The sequence below is a fragment of the Sciurus carolinensis genome, chromosome 11 (assembly GCF_902686445.1).
Source record: "Sciurus carolinensis chromosome 11, mSciCar1.2, whole genome shotgun sequence".
Taxonomy (NCBI): domain Eukaryota; kingdom Metazoa; phylum Chordata; class Mammalia; order Rodentia; family Sciuridae; genus Sciurus; species Sciurus carolinensis.
In genome coordinates, this window is record NC_062223.1 from 17,976,671 (window position 1) to 17,987,380 (window position 10,710).

The window sequence follows — 10,710 nt, forward strand, 5'->3', positions numbered from 1 at the left end:
TACAGGGTTTGGCTCATACCTCTTCCCCTTTTCAGAGGCCTCACTGACCTCCCTACTTAATCCTGCAACCATGCTCCTGTTGTCTCCTACATGCTCTACATGCTACTTTTCCTTTCTTTTCATGTTTTTTTTTTTTTTTTTTTTTTGTACCAGGGATTGAACTCAGAGTTGCTTAACCACTGAGCCACATCCCCAGCCCTTTTTTTTTTTTTTTTTGTGGTGCTGGGGATCGAACCCAGGGCCTTGTGCTTGTGAGGCAAGCACTCTACCAACTGAGCTACATCCCCAGCCCCCCAGCCCTTTTTTTGTGTTTTATAGAGAGACAGGGTCTCACTGAGTTTCTTAGGACCTCACTAAGTTGCTGAGGCTGGCTTTGAACTCTCCATCCTTCTGCCTCAGCCTCTGGAGCCGCAGGCGTGCGCCACCGTGCCTGGCTTCTTTTCCTTTTCTGCAGCATTCATGACCTTCTAACGTGCTATGCAAGGTATTCAGTTATCAGGTGTGTGGCCTATTGTCTGTCTTCCCCTGTCTTCCTAGAACGTAGGCTCCGGAGAACAGAAATTTGGGGTTTTTATTCACTGTTGCACCTGCAGCTGCTGGAGCAGTACTTGGCACCCACAGCCACACAATAGATGGTGGGTGAGTAAATGATTGGATTGAGAGAGAGAGAGAGAGAGAGAGAGAGGGAGAGAGAGAGAGAGGATAATATACATGTGTGCATTTTAGGGGGAAAACTTAGAAATCAAGTAATCTGTATGTATTTATATATTTATTTACAGGAACTAATTCTATGACAAAAGGGTAGGTGGTCACAGGGTGGGCACATGTGCCAGTCCTGGGATCAATGATGCTTGAGTCTTGAGTCCTGCTCTGAGGAGTGAGGCAGATCAGGGGCTTCCTGCAAGAGCTGGGCAGGACACTGGGGACCCAGGGGACTTTCCTGCAGAGGGGTCAGAGCACTGGATGCCTGTTCAGGGTTTCTGAGCATTCTAATAAAGGGAGAGCAAACCTCTTCCCAGAGCTGGCAGGGGCTCAGCCCTGATGCCCACAGCCCTGGAGGTGCCAGGGACCAGGCGGCCTGCCTCAGGGGAAGGAGTGGATCTGCCTCTGCCTCACCGCCTGCTGCCCCCTGCATATCCCAGGTCTCAGCCCCCCAGCTGTTCCCAGAAGAGGCCCTCACTCCGGACAGTGGTCAGCGCTCTGGGCTTGGGTCCCGTGATGACCCAGGGCGGGCAGTGTTGAAAGGATCCAGAGCGAGTGCTTCCAATCTCATGTGATGCTCATGTGATGCTTATGGAGCCTGGGATGCAGCTCAGGGCAATTTCATTTCTCTTTTTTGGTTGAGCAGCAGTGCAGGGGAGGAGGGACTGTTCAAAGGCCACACAGAGGAGGGAGGCAGGGCTGGGGGAGGGGGACGGACCATCGAGGGCCTGGACAAAGATCACAAGAACTTCGGCTTCCTGGACTCAATTCTGTGGGCTCATTGGGGCAACGTCCCCCAAGCACACCCCTGCCTGGGTGCCTGTGGGTGCTGGGTTCATTATTGCTCCCTGTCCTCCTGATGCTCTGCTGTTCCCTTCCCATCGAGGTGAACCTCTTAGCAGAGAAGGGCTCTCTTACAAGTTCTGAAGATTATTAGTGAAAGTCCAAGGTGTTTTTGTTCTTTCTGTTTCCTGGAGTCCCTTTCTTGAGCAGACAGGGCAGGTGGCTCAAGCCTGGGTCAGAAAACAGCCCAGACTTTGTGACTTTCTTAAAAGCATCTGACAAGCCAGTGCCCCCAGGAGCAGGCCCAGGTCCCTCCATCCTTGCCCCTGGATCAGATTTCCATCACCCCGGCATTTTCCCCAAGCTCTACAGTCTTATAGCAGGATTCGCTTCCTTCAGCTCACAGAACCTCCCCATCCGGAATCCCAGAGCATGCAGGTGCATATGCAGAGGCGGTGTGCCACACATGGAATATCCCGGCTCCTCTGAGGACCCAGTCCGTGGGCACAACTATTTATAGACCGAGCCATATACAGAGCAGCCCATTCTGGATCAATGTGCCAGCTGTTTCTCCAGCATTCCTCCATAGGTGTCATTTGCTTTGGGCCCCTTGGTTGAGTGGCCAGTTTTATCTGGAACCTCCAGATTTGACTTCAGGTCTCTCCTTTGCACCTTCATTAGGCTTCACGTTTGACCCCATCAGAGGTGGAAAGAAACTCTGAGGAGCCTTGACTTGGAGGTGTGTAAGTGGGAGGATGAGGCAGGTCTGACCACAACTAGCCAAAGCCACAGAGTACAGATGGAGGTGGAGTATGCAGGAGGACTTCCTTCTTCCCTCAGCACAGTTGCTTTGGCTTCCCTGGCTGCACAGCTTTGGTAGAAGGAAGGGAATTTCTATTGCTATTTGTCATCTGATGGCTGATGTGATGGAAGAGAAAGTATATAGAGTCTGTGTCCACTCTAACTGAAGCTGTGGGCCTGTGTCTGCAACGTGGAGTCTGGACATCATTCCCCACCACTGTCTCTCTCACCTGCTCAGGTGCTGGGCCTGAGCCTAATTGCTTAATTGCTCAGTGGCATCTTTTAGGTGTAAACTCCTCTGAGCCCAGATACCTTTCAGGTGTGTGTTCAGGGTGAACAGGGGATGACATTTCTGCAGTTACCCCTGGGAGGTATCTGCTTCTCACTGAGGACTCCAAAATGAAACCAAAAGAAAGGGTAAGTCCAGTCCAGAGGATCCTGCCTGTTTCCCTTGAGGTGTCCAGGGAGGAAGTGTGGAAGTGCTTCGCTTTGCAAATTGTAGAGAATTGGGTGAATGCAAGCGAATCCTCTGCTTCCCCGCAATCCTGACCAAAAGTAGCATCCCATGACCCAAGTCCAGCAGTGAAGGACGAAAACAAGGCTTGGTTCCAGAGGGGTCCAGGTCCTGATTGTATCATCTCCTCCACAGGTAAATCTGGCTTTAAATAGGAGACAGGGAGTTATGCATATTTTGTGGAAACTTGGGGTCATTTACGTCTTGGTGTTTTATGACCTTCACAAGCTCTCCTCAGGGAGGACATCCCTCTCCTTGGAGTGAGACCCCCCAGTCCCTACAAAATTCAGCTTCTCAAGATGGAGGCAGTGGTTCGGGGCCTGGGCTGGGTTCTGTTCACTCTAGGAGACGGTGGGTGAGTGGTGTTTGGGATCTAGGAAAGTGTTATGAAAACAGGGAAGCTCCAAGTCCTAGTGGCTCCCAAAGGAACAGTCTGTGAAAAGTGGGAAACCATTAAGCTACTTGGCATCTTAAAACCAAAGCAATTCAACTTCAACGATTGTTAACCCACCTGTTACGAGGAAGGGCTTTTGTTTAAATCTGACTTTGCTCATACCTTTATGAACAGCCATTTGCTTTTTCACATCACAGAGAGGTAGGATTTAAGTTGGCTGTTCTTCTGTGTTAGTCAACCTTTTGTCACTATGACCAAAATACCTGACAAAAACAATTTAGAGGAGGAAAAGTTCATTGTGGTTCAGGGTTTCAGAGGTTCTGTTTGTGGCTGGCCCACTCCATTGCTCTGGGCCCATTGAGGAAGAACATCATGGTGGAAGGGCATGGTGGAGAAGGCCTTCTCTACTCATGGTGGTCAGGAAGCAGAGAGAGAGGGGAAGGGGCCACAGGGAAGATGCATCCTTCCAGGGCATTCCCCCAGTGACCCACCTCCTTCAGCCTCGCCCTACCTGCATACAGTTACCACCCAGGCAGTCCATTCAAACTAGGATGGACCAACTAGGTTATAGTTCTCAAGATAATTTCACCTCTAAACATCCCCACATCGACACAGTCGCTTTAGGGGGACAACTCATATTCAAACCACAGCAACATTCTTGAAATTTTTGGAATTAAGGATGGCCAACTCTACAGAACGGAGAACAAACTCAGGAGGAAATAAAGCAGAGGACAGAGTTCTTCCAAGACTGAGCCCTGAACTGTCTGAATCAACAGGTGTTTCTGCGGTAGAGCCCAGGACTCTGCAATCCACTTTAAAATTAAGGTACATCATGCATACAGTTGGGGCATGTATCTTAAGTATACAGCAAAACAAATCTTCAGATACATACTGAACTCTATAACTACCACCTCAAAGAAGAGAGAGAACATTTCCAGGCACCCAAAGTCTCCATCATATCCCCCAACCAAGAGTAATGAACCACTTTCCCTCCTCCAAAGATAATTAACCACACTTCTAACTTTCATCACCAGCAGCTGGTTTTGCCTTTTCTTGGACTCCACACAAATAGAATTATGCATTGTAAAACTTGTTTGCACCTGGTTTCTTTTGCTCAACACCAGGTCTGTGAGATGTTGTGTATTCCAAGGGTTTGCTCATCCACATTCCTATTGATGGGCATTTGGACTGTTTCTGGTTTGGGGCTGTTATGAATAAGAGCCATATAAAGTTGTTATGAATATTCTTGTATATATTATCTGGTGAGCATGAGCACTCATCTCTTTTGGGTTAATATCTTGGGCAGAATTGCTTGGTAGCTTTGTAATGTGCCAACTTGGCTAAGCTGAATCCCCTTGTGTGTTTCTGGCTAGAGTGGGTCATAAGGGAGATTCTGAGGGAATCTGCAGAGTGGAAGGGAACAGTGGTCAGTTTTAGCCCAAACACCTTGTGGCTGATCTGCTGGCATTGCCCAATGGGCACCCAGCAGCTGTGGGCTCCTCCTTTGGCTTCTGCTCTTAAGCCAGCTGTATGTGTGGTTAACTTCCAGGGGAAGGTCACCAGCTTCTTCAAAGTTCCCACATCACCAGTGACTGCAGCAACAAAAATGGACACAACATTAAAGGCTCCAGTCCATCCTCTTGGGGCCCCAAGAGAGTGGGGTCCAGCCTGTTCCTGGCCTCCCCTACTCTACATCTGTTCATGGCTGGCTGACCTGAGGAATTCAAGCTCCAACACAAGATGCCAAGATAATAGCCCTACAAGACTGCTTAGCCAGTACCCACAATTGGGTAAGGCCAAACCCCCATACTGAATATGTATTTATAGGTTCTGCTTCTTTGATGGAACCTGGCTGATTTGGTAGGTGTTCATTTAACTCAGAAACTGAGGGACAATTTTCCAAGGTGACCGTGCCCATATTCTCCCTCTGTTGTTCTGCACCCTCACCCTACCTTGGTATTTTCATTATTTTACGTTTACCTATTCGGATAGGTGTAGGGATATCTGCTCATTTATTGCAGTGCTGGGGTTTGAACCTGGGGTCTTGAGCATAGCAGGCAAGTGCCCCTCCACTGAGATATATCCCGTCACTATCTGCATTTTAAAACAATGTCCTCTTTAGCTTCTTATGAACACTAAGGGATAAGAAACTGATTTGAGCCATAAAGAAAAATGAAATTCTGTCATTTGCAGCAAATTGGATGGAACTGGAGGACATCATGTTGAATGAAATAAGCCAGGCAGAAAGACATGTACCACATGTTCTCTCTCATGTGTGGAAATGGGAAAAAAAAAAAAAAAAAAAAAAAAAAAAAAAGGAAAAGAGAAAAGAGCCAACCCCCCAAAGTGAACCTGAAAGTGGGATAGGATTAGTGATTACTGGGGACAGGGAAGTGGGGGAGGGGACAAGGGTGGAGGAAAGGTAGACAGATCTGATCAATGTGCAGTGTGCATGTATGGAAACATCACACTGAATCTCTTTAATAGGTACAATTAATATCTTAATAACAAAGAATCCGATTTGAGGAGAGAGTCAGTTTGATTTTGAGTTGTGCCTTCCTAGATTACTGGCTATAGGATCTTAGTTGACTTGCTATCTCTCTGGGCTTTGGTATCTTCAGCTACGAGATGAATTATTAATCATTGCTAACAAATATTGATTGCTTACTAGAGGCCAGACACTGTTGGAAGCACTTTGCATGTGCTCGCTGGTTGAATTCTCTCCGTCAATGTTGAGGTGGGTGCTATCATTAACTCCAATTTAGAGAGGGGGAAACTGACTTTGATAATGTGTCCAAGATTTCAGAGCCTATAAATAGCAAAGCCAGGACTTATACCCAGGTACTGTGGTTTCCAAGCCCGTGTTTTTCACCATCTCTGACCTTCCATCATAGAGAAGCACCAGGATAAAACGATAACATAGGCGTGAAGGCTCTGCTCAGGGTAAGAATGCAGGATGTGCCAATTCTTCTTGCTCGATGGGTCTTGGTGGGAATTTGCTTTTTGGTTCCATTAAATTGCAGAAATTAATCTAAACAAACAATAAGCAAAAAAGTTAGTAGTGATCCTGATAAATGCAGGTAGGATCCCCATAGGATCTAGAAAAATCCAGAGCTGCCCAGAGGAGAGGACACCCAGATGGCTCCCTGTCTTGGATATTCTGGTCCTTGGCAGGTGGGAGACTTAAGAGGTATGTCAGGCTTCACCTGGGTGTCAATCCATCAACTCCCTCTACTTTGACTTTGCACTGAGCAAAGAACCTTCTGGTATTGATTTCCTTTCCCAAAAGTCTATCCTTCCTGAAAGAGATTGTGCTGACCAGTCAACCTCAGGATTCCCGTCTGCTGGGTGGTTTCACTTCTCAGTGTAAATTAATAAATTGCATTTCAGGTTCATCAATCCGTCTCATGCGAGTTGTACAGTGGGGGGTCATTTCCTCTACACCTAATCACAATAACTAAACTTCCAGGGAGGAGAGAGATTAGGGAGGCCTCACCTTCAGGGTAGCATAAGAGCGATGGCCAGAGAAGGGTATGAAAAGGTAGGTTGTGAGACTAGAGGCCAGCGAGAGGACTTGTGTTTGGGGAAAAGGGACAATAGGGAGGACTTCTTGAAGGAGGATGATGTGGCCACAGGAAGAGAAGGACTTCGGCACAATGGTTAGAACACAGACCCTGGAGCCTCCTACCTGAGTTGAAAGTCTGTCTCTTCCCACTCGCTAGCCGAGTGGCTGGGCCAGGTTGCTTCCTCTCTCTTGGCCTAATGCTCTGAAGCTGGCATCATGACCACAGGGTGGAAATGGAGAATACCAAAGGGTGGTCTCACTGAGGAAAATTCTGGAAGGACATATGTTTGAGGCCTCCATCCCAGAGGCAATTTTGTCTCAAAGGGAGTGAGCGTTGAGTCTGTTTGCTTCAAGATGTAGAGGGCAGAATGTTCTTTACAGCATAGGGTTCCTTCTTTGAGAGTGTCCTGGGGTTTTGCAGCTCACGAGGAGAGCCGCGTGTACTATCTACATGAACCCATCATCCCCAGGAACTTCCGTGGTTTCTGAGTCACTGTCAGATCATTTCAGCTTCCAAGCAGAAGCTCCCAGGGTGGGCTCATCATATAGGCCTGTTTTGCCCTCCCCTGTGTGGGGAGGGGAGGGCGGTGTCTGGAGGCAGCCTGCACCACCCCATGGGGACAGACTCTGCACCATGTCAACCTCTTCTCTGGAGTCCCAGAGTTCCAGCCAGTGGGGGCTGAGAGGTGTTCAGCTTTCACTTCACAGAGGAAGGACCTGAGGCTCCAAGAGGGAAAGATGCTCAGGTGGCCCAGGTAGGGAGCTCTGGAGCTGGGACTAAACCCTGGGCCTCCTGCTTCCTTGTTCAGTGCTCTGCCTAAGAACCCTGCTAGGTCATCCTTGATTTGAGCACACACCTGCTTCTGATCTGAAGGACAACACAGGAGGAGCGATAGGAAGGGCTGGGCAGGTATGCCTGGAGAATGTTCTGGAGCTTCCATCCTACTTGTGCCCCCCTGGCAAGTGGAGCTTCCCTCTTCTCCCCGATTCCTCCTCCTCCTCCCTGTTGATCCCTGATTCTTACCCCTGTAGCACATGGAAGCTGCTCAGTCTCTCCTTGCTTCCATTTGCCTTTTCCCTTAACAAAAATGGAAGATTCCACTGGCTCCAGCTATCCTGTTCTTTTTCTCTTGGAGGAACTAGTCATGTGAAAAGTCCTTTTATTTTCATTCAGGAATCCTGTCTCCTCTTTAGGATCCATTTCCTCTTTTCATGAGAGTGCATGCAGGTGATGGTGGGTAGCAGAAGAAACAGACCCATGGCTGAAGAGAGGAGGCAGCACTTCTCTCTTGTTTGAATCAATCATTCCTTCAGAAAGGAGTACCCATGCTCATTCCTATTACTAATAGGTGACGCCTCTATCAACTCAATTCCAAGCTCATGTCCATCCAGTGCTTGGTGTGGGGTGGGGGTCAGAGAGGCAGGGAGGGTAGGAGTTAAGAACAGACACATGAAAAATGTTCAGCATCTTTAGCAATCAGGGAAATGCAAATCAAAACTATAATGAGATTTCACCTGACCCCAGTTAGAATGGCGTCATCAAGAATACAAATAATAAATGCTGGAGAGGATGTGGAGAAAAAGGAACACTTTGACACTGTTGGTGGGATTGTAAATTAGTTCATCCACTCCAGAAATCAGTATGGGGGTTCCTCATAAGACTAGGAATGAAACCGCCCTATGACCCAGTTATCCCACTCCTTGGTATTTATCTTAAAGAATTAAAGTCAGCATACTGCAGTAATCAATACATACCCATGTTTATAGCAGCACAATTCACAGTAGACAAGTAGTTATGGAATCAGCCTAGGTACCTGTCAACAGATGAATAAAGAAAATGTGGTTTATGTACATAATGGAGTTTTATTCAGGCATAAAGAACAAAATTGTGTCATTTGCAGGAAAATGAATATAATCTGAGAGCATTATGTTAAGCAAAATAAAGTCAGACTTTAAAAAGTCCAGGGTCTGAAGGTGGTACATACCTGTAATCTCAGTGTCTTGGGAGGCTGAGGCATAAGGATCACAGGTTGGAGGCCAGCAACTTAGAACTGTCTCAAAATAAATAATAAAAAGGACTGGGACCAGAGAAATGAAAAGTTGTACTCCATTTATTTAAAAAAAAAAAAAAAAAAAAAAAGAACTGGGCATGTAGTTCAGTGGTAAAGGACCCCTGGGTTCAATCCCCAGTATCCCCACCCCCCTATGTGTTCTTTTATATGTAGAAGCTAGAGAGAAAAAAGAAAAAAAAAGAGGGGAGCAGATCTCATGAAAATAGAAGGGAGACCAGTAGAGTAAAGGGAGGGGACCCGATAGAGGTGGTGGGGGGAGGGAAACGGGAAAATGGGGGCTGAAATTAACCAAATTATTTTATGTGCCTTTATGACTATGCCATAATGAACCCCACTGTTATGTATAATTGTAATGCACCAATTAAAAACTAATTATATATGTTTTTAAAAATGGCTGAGGGCTGTAGATGTGGTTTAGTGGCAGAACACTTGCTTAGCATGCACGAGGCCTTGGCACCACCAAAAAAATTTATTGGCTGAAGCCAGAGCATTCAGTTTATATCCCAGCCTGGCAACTTACTATGCATGTGATCTCAGGGGAGTTACTCAATGTCCCTGGGCCTCAGCTGGTCCAGTAATGGCTGCTGAGAACAACTCATCCAGCGAGAGAATGAGCATGAAGTCCTTCGAATAGGGCCCAATACATGGCGTGTCAGTCTTCCGTCACTATGACAGATTACCTCGGATAATTAACTTAGAAGGAGAAAATGCATTTTGGCACACAGGTTGAGGTTTCAGACTCATTGCATTAGGCCTCTGGTGGGGGTGCCAGATGGCAAAGGCGTAGAGTGTGTCCACTGCGACTGCTCACCTACTGGTCAGGGAGCCAAAGGTAAATAGGAGGAGGCCAGGGTCCCATAATCCCCTTGAAGGACAGGCCCCCAATGACCTAAGCCTCTTCTGGAAAGCCCTAAAAGTGCCCCCTTAAAGTCCACAGTGCTTTTGGATAGCGCCACCCTGAGGACCATGCCTTTAGCCTATGGACCCTTGGAGGACATTCGACATCCAAACCCTAGCACAGGGTCAGTGCTCAGTGAGAGGCAGGTAGCGCTGACACCTGTTCTGCATCTCCTCAGGTGGGGCAAGTCTTGCCCCAGCCTGGTCCTTGGAGTTCTTCTCGGTGGAGACATTGTTAGTACACCGAGAGCGTGTTCCATTCTAGCAAAGTCACCGGGAAGCCCAGTCACCTGTAAATGGCTGTGTGATGAACACAGAAGCAGAGCCAGGGGTAGGGAAGGTGGTAGAAAGGGGGCTCCCATTTCCATTCTGAGAGTTGGGCCCAAAGCTCCCTGTGGCTGGCCAGGGAGCCCCATCCTCTGCAAGGGTGGGAGGGATATGGATGCAGCTGGTGCAGCAGTAACCCCCAGGGCTGAGCTGGCTCATGGGACCAGTCAGAGTAGCCCCCTGCTTCCAGGGCCTCTTTGGTCAGACTTTCCTATTCATCCTCCATTAAAGAGAAAGCTCCTTCCAGAGCAGAGTGGCCCCCTCTTGGCTCAGGGCCCTTGGTCATGCTGCACCCTCATCAGAACCGCTTTGAACACACTAGGAGACACTCTGAAGAGTCCAGTTCTAAGCCTCCCTCCCCTTCCTGTTTACAGTGTCCATGAAGGAACTTCCTTCAGAGAGTTCACAATACAATAACCAAGGTCCCCTGCGATGACAGTGATGTGCATCTAGTGTTACATGGAGGTTAGCTCCCTAGGATGGGGGTCCTTAAATCTGTGACTGAGCCAACCTGTGACACAGTGGTATTTTTCTCACTTATTTCCTTTTTTAGCTTAAGAGGGCTTGGCAATCCTCAGATATAACTTCATTTCCTCTTTTTGATTAGGTTTCCTAGTAATGAAATAATTTTTGTTAACAACAATAGTGGCTACTT

At 47.6% G+C, this 10,710-nt stretch overlaps 1 non-coding gene across 1 annotated transcript; it reads right to left on the reverse strand.

Annotated features, from left to right (window-relative positions):
• Positions 1–214: 214 nt before the first annotated feature.
• Trnav-cac (transfer RNA valine (anticodon CAC)) lies at positions 215–288 on the reverse strand. Its single transcript has one exon. It is a non-coding gene; the product is annotated as a tRNA-Val (tRNA).
• Between the last annotated feature and the right edge of the window lie 10,422 nt (positions 289–10,710).